At 38.0% G+C, this 8,562-nt stretch overlaps 1 pseudogene; it reads right to left on the bottom strand.

Moving 5' to 3' along the window:
* Nucleotides 1-2,053: 2,053 nt before the first annotated feature.
* On the bottom strand, nucleotides 2,054-3,837 carry LOC101670920 (annotated as a pseudogene).
* Nucleotides 3,838-8,562: the final 4,725 nt, after the last annotated feature.

Genomic DNA, 8,562 nt, shown 5'->3' with positions numbered 1-8,562 from the left:
AGTTGTCTCTTTCTCTATCTTTTTTTTTTTTAACCCCCTCCTATGGATGTCAAACTCTTTTTGTAGGACAAAAAGCAAGCTAGGATCCTTAATCATCATCATTATTATTATACCATTTAGGCAGATACATGATTAAAATTTTATTTTAATCTGTAACTCTAACAAAGCATTTAGAGAACTCATTAAGATGTGCAAGTTTTTCAGGTTGTTGCCATTAGCTAGACACAATCATTGTCAATAAAAACGAGGAAGAAGCAAAATTTGGGTATTGACATGCAAATGAGTACCATAAGCTCTTCACTCTGCTGTAGAATTTATGTATCTCAGCTGTCACAACACCAGTTCCTAGAGCAAAGTAGGTGTATTGTGACATCTCTTAATACAGGGATGCTAAAGTTAAACAAGATGTGTGATGTGACTATTTGTATGTGACATGCAAAACATTCACATAGGCTATTACTTGAATCTAACGGTTTTAGAAGGACCCGCCCAAGAGCAAAGGAATTATCATGCTAAATCAGAACTACGGTCGATTGAGTATATCAGTAGTAGCCAACAGAATTTTCAAATAAGTTTTAGGTTTCAGCACTTCTCAGTGTTGAAGGTTAGACTCACAGGACATCTGAGGCATGGAGAAAAATGATCATCACGTTTTCAGACCAGAGTGGACTCATATTGGTTATTTCTCACAAACATCTTTTGTAGAGGATTTTATTATAACTATTTAATAGATGAGAAAACTGAAATTCAAAGTTAAGAAATTATTCCAAGATTTCAAAGTCATTAAATGGCAGAGAATGAATTCAAAGCACATTTGTATTTTTCACCTAGGAATTCCCCAATTTCCTTCTTAAAATCTTTATCAGGAATGTTTTTCTTCATCACTTTTTTTTAATACTTAAAGCAACTTTTTATTATACAAAGGTTGTCACATAATTGGATATTTCTCTACTTTGTATACAATTATTCATACTCCCCACAGAAAGACTTCTTTACTTTTCATCTGGTTATGGTAAGCACTAAAATCCTGAATTTAACAGAATCGTAGTAAAAGTGCCTCAGTGATTTAAGTTGAAAGCAGTACATTGGTACATGGCTCTTGCACTCAGTTATCAGGAATGTGAAAATTTCTTTTTATTCAAAAATATGAAATAAATTTTCCTTAGGGGTTGTTGCCAAACCTGGACTGGATCCTGGAAGAACCAAGTGGCACTCAGAGACTTTGGAGGATCGGAGGTTTATTTAACACCAGTGGACTCAGAGGAGGTTGCTCTCCAAAGGTCTTAGCCCCGAGCACAAGCAGGGAGGGGGATTTAGGGGCACCTGGGTAGCTCAGTGGGTTAAAGTCTCCGCTTTCGGCTCAGGTCATGATCTCAGGGTCCTGGGATGGATCCCCACATTGGGCTCTCTGCTCAAGCCTGCTTTCCCCTTTCTATCTGCCTGTCTCTCTGCCTACTTGTGATCTCTGCCTGTCAAAATAAATAAATAAAATATTAAAAAAAAAAAGGAGGGGGATTTATACCCTTCTACTTCCACATACTTGGTACTTTTGGTGTACCTGGGAAACAGGGAAGGGCTTTGAGACAGGGACTGCAATTCCTTTGTTGGTTTGGTCAGCCATCTTAGAGTACAGTTTTGCCCTATCAGTATGAACAATGACAGTGGTAAACCATTATATGATGTCAACTCAAACCAGTAACTGATGGTTAGGATGATTTTTCTTAAATAACAGCCAGGTTTTTCTTCAGTCATTTCCTTCAACTGGCTTCTCAGAAGTTATCATTGAGGAGGAGTGTCGTGAGCTTCCTCTCACAGTTCAGCACTGGGGCACCTCTCAAGCACTGGGACACCTGAGTGGCTCAATCTGTTAAGCATCTGCCTTTGGCTCAGGTCATGATCTCAGGGTCCTGGGATCAAGCCTAAGACAGGCTCCCTGCTCAGTGGGAAGCCTGCTTCTCCCTCTCCTCCCCACTCATGCTCTCTCTTGCAATTATGCCTCTCTCTCAAATAAATAAATACAATCTTTATTAAAAAACATAATAAAGGTAAAGCACTATTCTGAGAAGCAGAACATTCCACTTCCCATACAACCTTCCATTCCACCCATTCTGCCCATTCCTGGGTCTTTCTCTTTTTCAGGAATTTCAGTGACTATAGCTTCAGTGACTGGACAGAGAGGCCAGTCCAGCAGCATCCAAGAAAGCAATTCTTACAACCTTATTTGGATCAATGGTTCCTTTTCCCACCATATTCACAAAGTCTCCAAGCATAGTGTCATAACCAACTTCTGAGGAGCTCTCCATAATTTTCTCAACTATCAGTGATCCTTCAACGCCTGCATTCTTAGCAATGGTCATTGCAAGAATTTTGAGTGTTCTCTTAATTTCTACACTGGTTTTTGATCTTCATTAGCTGGAGTTATTGAACCCAAGGTGAGAATACAGTGAAGCAGGGCACAACCCCCTCCCAGAGCAATGCTTTTTCAACAGCAGCTCGTATACCCTTGAGGGTATCTGTAACTCTGTCTTTCATTCACTTGATCATCACTGTTCCACCAGACTTCAACAAAACTAATCCGAGTTTTTCCAGATATTCATTCAGCTTTTCCTTTTCATATTTTCTAGTTATGATATCTAATTGCTCAATGATTTCCTGGAATACATTTTTCAGTTTGAGCCTTCTCACCTTTTCATTTTAAGAGCATGGCATCATCATTGGTCACAAAGACCTCTCCAACTTTATCTAAGTTGTGAGGTCAGGTCTTCTGCAAACACTGCACTGCCAGGAGCAATACTCATGTCTTTAAGCTGCTTCTTTCTATTGTCACCAAAACCTGGAGCTTTGACTGCAATAACCTGAAGACCAACTTTTAGCCTACTCAAAACAAGTGTATTCAGAGCTTCCCCATTAACATCTTCAGCAATTATGACCAAGGACTTACAGGAAACATTGGCAATTTTAAGAGCAGGTATGATGGACTGAACACTAGAGATTTTCTTTTCACTGAATAGAATACAGGCATCTTGAAATTCACATTGCTGACCTTTTGATGTATTAGTAAAGTGTAGAGAAATATAACCTTGATCAAATTTCATGCCTTCAGTAATTTCTATTATTCTATATAATATTTCTATTATTCTAAACACAATCATTTGTGTTTTTTCTATCCTTTACTGAGATGACACCCTTTCTTCCAAACTTTTTCATTGCATCAGAAATGGTGTTGCCAATTTGTCTCCATTTATAAAATCATAGCACCCTGAGCAATTTCTTCAGGGATTGTCAATGAAGGCTGCTTCTTAAGTTCAGCAGTTCCAGGATCAACAGCTAACGTCACAGGTCTCCTGATTTCCACAGGATTAGCACCTTTAATCTTCTCAAAGCCTTCCTTGGCAGTGGAGTGTGTCAGGACAGTAGTGGTAGTGGTGCGATCCCCAGTCTCTTCAAAATTGTTATTGGCAACATCTTAAAGAACAAGTTTAGCACGACTATTTTTATATTTATCTTTTAAGTCAATTGTCTTTGTGACAGTCACAACATTTCTTGTTACTTTGGGATTTTCCAGCTCTGTTCAGTAATCACTGTTTTTCCCTTTGGCTCCATAGTAAGGGCTACAACATTGGCTAAAAGGTCTATACCTTAAAGCATTAAGGCTCAAGCGTTTGCACCAAATTTTATGCCTTTGGCATAGCCCTAAGTGAGATGAGGAGCCAGTGCTCTGAACACTGGCCTAATTTGGTGAAAAACTGTGGGTAACAGAAGTACTTGTGAGGGCAGTGGCAGGGCATGTAGAGAGTGAGATAGGCCATTGGAGGTAAGTAGAGGGTTCTTTGCCATCATCTTAATTTGACAGAAACAATTTCACTATGAAATCTCTAGGGGGAACCTGGTGGCTCAGTGGGTTAAGCTTCTGCCTTTGGCTCAGGTCATGATCTCCGGGTCCTGGGATCAAGCCCTGCATCAGGTTCTCTGCTCAGTAGGGAGCCTGCTCCCCCCAGCCCCCACCGCCTGCTGCTCTGTCTACTTGTGATCTCTGTCTGTCAAATAAAATCTTAAAAAAAAAAAAAAGAAAGAAAAGAAAAATCTAGGTAAGTATCTAATATCTATATATATTTTCCAAAAAAATTGTCCCTAACTTCCTACAAATTAGTTAATATCTCTCTTTGGTGATCTTGATATGGGGTCCTCTAATGCAATTTTCAAGAAAATTTTCTTGAGATGCTTACAGTGCAACTCACTAACCTTATTTAAGTAGCACAGAGACAGGACCTGTGGGCAGAAAGAGTTGCACTTTTTACTGTGTGAGGCTCGTTCTTATATGCTTAGTAATCAAAGGGGAAGGGGTATGTAGGGAGTATCAGATTACAAAAGTTTCTTCAAATTTCTTTGAATTTCTACTTAAAAAATTCCTTTTGCAAGATTCCTCTGATGCTTATCATTCAGGTCAACATTAACTACCAGTGAAGCATACAGGTAATTATAAGACCTTTAAAGAATGTAGAAATCAGCATTTATTTTATTCTTATCAAAACTATGCAGACTTTAATTCAGCCTTCCATGATAAGAGTAAACATTTTCCTGCTTCTGTCCCTCATATTCCTAATATTGTATTAAACACATTTCACAATAGTTAGGTTTAATTACCCATCTCCCTCACTAGAGAGTGTGTTTCTTGATGGCTAAAATAGTCAGTCTCAAGTCCTTAATCATGATTATACTCTGTTTGGCTTACATAGATTTGCCACATAGTAGGTGCTCAATAGAAGTTCAATTTACAAATGAATGAACCAATTTCTGAATTATATTGGTAGAGATTTATTAGCTCTAGTAAATATTGATATTTCGGTTTCAAAAACTGAAATAACACAATTCATGTGGTCTGATCAAGACTTACATGAGGGTGTGCTTGGGTGGCTCAGTGGGTTAAGCATCTGCCTTAGGATCAGGTCATGATCTCAGGGTCCATGGATGGAGCCCTGCTCAGAGGGGAGCCTGCTTCTCTCTCTCCCTCTGCCTACCACTCCCTCTCCTTGTGTTCTCTCCCTCTTTGTCAAATAAATATCTAAACTCTTAAAAAAAAAAAAAGACAAAGAAAAAGAAAGAAAATAAACTTAAGAAAAAAAAAAAAGACTAACATAACTCATTATGTAGAATTTCCCTCTTTAGTTTCTCTAGGGCTCATTTGGTCCTGCTCCAGATTTTTATCTGTCCATGTTACTCATCCATGGATACTTTGTAATATAACTTCAGCCTATGTTAACTCTCTCATCCTTAACCTGCCATAGCATATGGAGTTTCCAGCAAACAACTTAGAGCTTGATATTCATGATGCTGTGCTATTTTAAATATGTATTTTCATGTGGGTGGATGTATTTTTTAGTATAGATGTCAGGAAAAACGAGTCAGATTGAGTACTGAGTATTTCCACCAAATATTCCAAGTAGAATGCTATAGAATTGTATTGAGTGGTAGTATTAACTTCATCATTAGACACATTTGAAATCCAGCTTACTGTATTAAGACACATGAAAATCTCCTGAGCCTCACTTATCCTATATAAAACTAGGGGGAAAATAGTACCTGCAGTTCAGAGTTGTCTGAGAAATTAAATAATATAATGAATATAATGCATGTGGTACTCTGTACCACACAAATGATAACCAATGTTAGGTCCCTTTCTCCCACTTTTTTCCCATTTTAAAAGGTCTCTTCAGATAGCCTTTGTGGTAGGAAAAGGCAAAATAAGTATTGTTGATTTTTTGTTTTTATTTTAACTTTTTCCTTTGGCTCTACACATATTGAATTATTGATATTCTCCTCACTTTTATTATTCCTCTCAAAACTTTATATCAAATGTGCTCACTGTGTATCTGACTGGAGCTGGGCCAGAGTGAATGTGTGGGAGACTCAGGTTCTGTTCTTCCTGCTGTTGTTCCTTCAGTATTTCTTTCTTTGAACAGATTCTCATGATTTATCTCATTTGTACTCCGTGTTCTTAAAGTTCTCTTTTCCATCTCTTCATTTATCTTTTTAGGTGCCTAAAACACCTCCTACCACAGCCCAAACTCTTTCACAGCTTTCTCTCAGCATGTACCCTTCATTTGCAAACAAGGAAAAATACTTTGATTTTCAAAAAAAAACCAACAAAGCAGTGTAAGTCACAGGGCAACTACCTTATAGCTCCTGATCTTGCTCAGAGGCACCAGACTTAGACTGACTGAGCAGCCCCAGTCCTTTCCACAAGGCCAGTTATATGTTAATTTCCAAAATATTTCAAAGGCATGTTGTCTTAAATACATTGCGCTGAAATTTCCTTACTTTTACGTAAAGGCAAATTAAAGGACTTGATATTTTTCTTGGTTTTCAATTTTTGATGATCTTTAAAATTATGTTCTGAAAATTGAGAAGACACAAAGTGGGTAAGAGAAATTTTGTTGCTGGAGAGGGATGTGATTTCAAAAATTGGGCAGAGAAAATCTATTAAAAAATATTTCTATTTGTTGCCATGTATGTTATTATAACTCTGCAGTCTCATTATTTTTACATTTTATTCTCCCAGGAGATGTTATTTCCAGTAAAAACAGAAAATACAACATATTAAGCACAGTTAGCATGTGTAATGGAACAGGTAAAAAAACAATTTAGTCCCTACAAGGGCTTCCTTTGATATGACATATGACATACACTCATTTCCCTCCATACCACCCTGTCATTGTGTTCCTACTACAAATGTGACTCATAATAAGTGTTCAAAAATCATTATTGAATGACTAAATCAATGAACTTCAATTATTTGTTACTATATTAAGAATTGGCATTAAGCCACAATAAGCCTTCTGACTTAGGTGTATTTTAGGAAACTTTACCAAAATATTAGTAGAGGTTTTTTGTTTTGTTTTGTTTTGTTTTGTTTAAAGCATTTTGGAAAGTTCCTAAAGGAAAAAAATGGAATTAGTCAGAAGCAGCTAGTTGAGGCTGTTTTGTTTTAGATATAAGTTATAAATAGTAGCAATAAAACCTAGAAAAGTTGGGAATGTCTCTGTGACTTTCTTTTATCACTTTAGATATTTACTCTTATTTTTTGTCCCTGACTGCCCTGTAACTTCAGCAACATCAGAGTAAAGTAAATTGACACTCACCTGCTCTATGCCAGACTTTTTTTTTTTTTATGTAATCCATAAGAAGTCAACAGATTGTACAAACATTATTTAAGGGGCACCTGGGTGGCTCAGTGGGTTAAGCCGCTGCCTTCGGCTCAGGTCATGATCTCAGGGTCCTGGGGTCGAGTCCCGCATCGGGCTCTCTGCTCAGCAGGGAGCCTGCTTCCCCTCTCTCTCTCTGTCTGCCTCTCCGTCTACTTGTGATTTCTCTCTATCAAATAAATAAAATCTTTAAAATGGCACCATGCTGACCCTACACTCTGACTTATAGCCTCTTTTAGGAGTGTAGTGACTGTCCTACCAGGATGCCTTCGAAGGCCACATACAAACCACAAAGGCTGAAAGTGGCTCATTGCAAAGCATAGCAAATTATTTACAGTTACAAAATATGCTCACTTAGCAAAATGAGATCCCAAGTTAAAAAAAAAAAAAAATAGACAACCTTCCTTTCATACTCAGTTACATTCCAAAACTCAAAAAGGAGTAAAAGTGTAAATTTTTATGCAGTTGAAATATCTAGGTTTAATGATGTCTTTTTTTTTTTTTTAATTTTTTTATTTTTTATAAACATATATTTTTATCCCCAGGGGTACAGGTCTGTGAATCACCAGGTTTACACACTTCACAGCACTCACCAAATCACATGCCCTCCCCAATGTCCATAATCCCAACCCCTTCTCCCAAACCCCCTCCCCCCAGCAACCCTCAGTTTGTTTTGTGAGATTAAGAGTCACTTATGGTTTGTCTCCCTCCCAATCCCATCTTGTTTCATTTATTCTTCTTCTACCCACTTAAGCCTCCATGTTGCATCACCACTTCCTCATATCAGGGAGATCATATGATAGTTGTCTTTCTCTGCTTGACTTATTTCGCTAAGCATGATACGCTCTAGTTCCATCCATGTTGTTGCAAATGGCAAGATTTCATTTCTTTTGATGGCTGCATAGTATTGAATTGTGTATATATACCACATCTTCTTGATCCATTCATCTGTTGATGGACATCTAGGTTCTTTCCATAGTTTGGCTATTGTGGACATTGCTGCTATAAACATTCGGGTGCATGTGCCCCTTTGGATCACTACATTTGTATCTTTAGGGTAAATACCCAATAGTGCAATTGCTGGGTCATAGGGCAGTTCTATTTTCAACATTTTGAGGAACCTCCATGCTGTTTTCCAGAGTGGCTGCACCAGCTTGCATTCCCACCAACAGTGTAGGAGGGTTCCCCTTTCTCCGCATCCTCGCCAGCATCTGTCATTTCCTGACTTGTTGATTTTAGCCATTCTGACTGGTGTGAGGTGATATCTCATTGTGGTTTTGATTTGTATTTCCCTGATGCCGAGTGATATGGAGCACTTTTCCATGTGTCTGTTCGCCATCTGGATGTCTTCTTTGCAGAA

The sequence above is a fragment of the Mustela putorius genome, unplaced genomic scaffold (assembly GCF_011764305.1).
Source record: "Mustela putorius furo isolate JIRA1106 unplaced genomic scaffold, ASM1176430v1.1 tig00000460_pilon_pilon_pilon, whole genome shotgun sequence".
NCBI classification, from domain to species: Eukaryota; Metazoa; Chordata; class Mammalia; order Carnivora; family Mustelidae; genus Mustela; species Mustela putorius.
Note: the sequence above shows the minus strand (reverse complement) of the source record. Positions and strands in the feature narration are given on the sequence as shown.